This window comes from Aegilops tauschii, chromosome 5 (genome assembly GCF_002575655.3).
Source record: "Aegilops tauschii subsp. strangulata cultivar AL8/78 chromosome 5, Aet v6.0, whole genome shotgun sequence".
Classification (NCBI taxonomy): Eukaryota; Viridiplantae; Streptophyta; class Magnoliopsida; order Poales; family Poaceae; genus Aegilops; species Aegilops tauschii.
In genome coordinates this window covers 483343529-483346960 of record NC_053039.3, presented here as the reverse complement: position 1 = coordinate 483346960, position 3432 = coordinate 483343529, and positions in this window count along the sequence as shown.

Sequence of the window (3432 nt, the reverse complement as noted above, 5' to 3'; positions counted from 1 at the left end):
CCCCACTCCCTCCCGAAATATCCCCTCCTCTGCCTCCCCCGATCTGGATCGAGGAGACCACCGTCGCCGTCGCGCTCGACCCCGCCGCCGCCTGGACGCCGCCGGAGCACTCCCCCGCCGGCCTGCTTCCCCTTCCTCCCCTCCGGCGCCGTCGTCCCCGACCCCCCTCCACGAGCCCCGCTGCCTAGACCCCACCGCCCCGTGGTGAGGCCCCGGCATCCCCTCCTCCTCCCCTGCTCCGGCCACTTCGGCCAGGGCCTCGCTCACCGGCGCCCGCACGCGCGCGCATGTCCCTGACCGCGCTCGCCCGCTTCCCCTCGCGCGCGCTCACCGCGGTCAGGCCCCGCCCTGGCCGCGCGCTGCTCCGTCTGGCCGCGCCCGTCGCCCCGCGCCAACGCGCCTCTGCCTGCGCCCCTGCTCACTGCCCTGCGCGGCCTCGCCGCCACCGCTCCGCCGTACTGCCCCGTCTGGCCTCAAGACGCGCCCCGGCCGCGCTCACGGCGGCCCGCGCTCACCGTGGCGTCGCCCCGCACCATTGCCTCACTCCCGTGCCGGTTCCTTCTCCCCTCTGTCCCCGCGCGAGCACCACCGCTCGCCGCTCGCCCCGTCGACGGCGCCCTCGCCTCCGTTCCCCCCTGCTCCCCCGCAAGCGCCCCCTCCTCTGCACTTGGCCGCGGCCCTACTCCTGCGGCTCCCTCCACCGCGCCGGAGCCCCAGCGGTGGCCGGTGGTCGTGCCCGGGCCATGGCTCCCGTGCCTCCTCCCCGTTGTCCACGGGCGAGGCCATCGGTCGGGCGCCCGACCGCGCCCGCTTGGGCAGTGCCCGCCGCTCGCGCCCGCTAAGGCCCAGTGGCCCTATGACAATGGGGCCCCACTCCAAAACGTTTAAAAAAAGAATTTAAAAATAATAATAAAATGATTAAAAAATAATAATAAATAAATTAATAATAAAAATAATAAATTAATTAATTAATAAATATATAAATAAAACAAATAATAAAAATAAATTTAATTAATTAATTAACTAAATTAATTAAGTTAATTAATCCTGTTTAAATTAATCTAGTTAGATAATTAATTTAACTAAACATTAGTTAATTAGGGAACAGCCCCTGACAGGTGGGACCCACCTGTCAGGTTGACCAGGTCAACGGTCAACGGTCAACTGCTGACGTCAGCATGACATCATGCTGATGCCATAAATCCATTTTCGAATTAAATTAAATAATTAATTAAATTCCAGAAATTAATAAAATCTTTAGAACATCATATCTTTTAACCCGTAACTCGGATTAAAATATTTTCAACATGAAAGTTGCTCAGAACGACGAGACGAATCCGGATTCGCAGTCCGTTCGTCCACCACACCTCCCCAACCTATCGAACTCACAACTTTCCCCCTCCGGTCCATCTGTCCGAAAACGCAAAACATCGGGAATACATTCCCGGATGTTCCTCCCCTTCGCCGGTACCACCTACTGTCGCGTTAGGACACACCTCGCACTGCTCATTGTCATGTCACGCATCGTCATGTTTCTGTTTGCATTGTATTTACTGTTTCTTCCCCCTCTTCTCTCCGGTAGACTACGAGACCGACACTGCTGCTGCCCAGTTCGACTACGGAGTTGACGACCCCTCCTACTTGCCAGAGCAACCAGGCAAGCCCCCCCCTTGATCACCAGATATCGCCTATTCTTCTCTATACTGCTTGCATTAGAGTAGTGTAGTATGTTACTGCTTTCCGATATCCTATCCTGATGCATAGCCTATCCTTACTACTACTGTTGTTACCTTTACCTGCAATCCTACATGCTTAGTATAGGATGCTAGTTTTCCATCAGTGGCCCTACATTCTTGTCCGTCTGCTGTGCTATACTATCGGGCCGTGATCACCTGGGCGGTGATCACGGGTATATACTTATATACTATATACATGACACATGTGATGACTAAAGTCGGGTCGGCTCGTAGGAGTACCCGCAAGTGGATCTTTGTGGCGGAGCGACAGGGCAGGTTGAGACCACCCAGGAGAGAGGTGGGCCTGGCCCTGGTCGACGTTCGCGGTTACTTAGCATGCTTAACGAGATCTTGGTATTTGATCTGAGTCTGGCCATTTGGTCTATACGCACTAACCATCTACGCGGGAGTAGTTATGGGTATCCCGGCGTCGTGGTATCAGCCGAAGCCTTCGTGACGTCAGCGACTGAGTGGCGCGCGCCGTGTTGGACCGCTTTGACGTAACCGCCGTGATCGTGTGGGTTGCTAGGTCTGCTCGCGGCCGCGTTCGCAATGTGCAGGTGTGCATAGGGCGATGGGCCCAGACCCCTGCGTGCTTAGGATTAGACCGGCGTGCTGACCGCTCTGTTGTGCTTAGGTAGGGCTGCGATGCGTTGATCTTACGAGGCCGGGCATGACCCAGAAAAGTGTGTCCGGCCAAATGGGATCGAGCGTGTTGGGTTATGTGGTGCACCCCTCCAGGGAAGTTTATCTATTCGAATAGCCGTGTCCCTCGGTAAAAGGACGACCCGGAGTTGTACCTTGACCTTATGACAACTAGAACTGGATACTGAATAAAATACACCCTTCCAAGTGCCAGATACAACCCGGTGATCGCTCTCTAACAGGGCGACGAGGAGGGGATCGCCGGGTAGGATTATGCTATGCGATGCTACTTGGAGGACTTCAATCTACTCTCTTCTACATGCTGCAAGATGGGGATGGCCAGAAGCGTAGTCTTCGACAGGACTAGCTATCCCCCTTTTATTCTGGCATTCTGCAGTTCAGTCCACTGATATGCCCCTTTACACATATACCCATGCATATGTAGTGTAGCTCCTTGCTTGCGAGTACTTTGGATGAGTACTCACGGTTGCCTTTCTCCCTCTTTTTCCCCCTTTCCTTTCTATCTGGTTGTCGCGACCAGATGCTGGAGTCCAGGAGCCAGACGCCACCGTCGACGATGACTCCTACGACACTGGAGGTGCCTACTACTACGTGCAGGCCGCTGACGACGACCAGGAGTAGTTAGGAGGATCCCAGGCAGGAGGCCTGCGCCTCGTTCGATCTGTATCCCAGTTTGTGCTAGCCTTCTTAAGGCAAACTTGTTTAACTTATGTCTGTACTCAGATATTGTTGCTTCCGCTGACTCGTCTGTGATCGAGCACTTGTATTCGAGCCCTCGAGGCCCCTGGCTTGTATTATGATGCTTGTATGACTTATTTATGTTTTAGAGTTGTGTTGTGATATCTTCCCGTGAGTCCCTGATCTTGGTCGTACACATTTGCGTGCATGATTAGTGTACGGTCAAATCGGGGGCGTCACAAGTTGGTATCAGAGCCGACTGCCTGTAGGAATCCCCCTTTCCACACTCCTTGGCCGAAGTCGAGTCTAGACATTACAAAACTTTTACTAACATGGTTGTGTGTCTTACGGG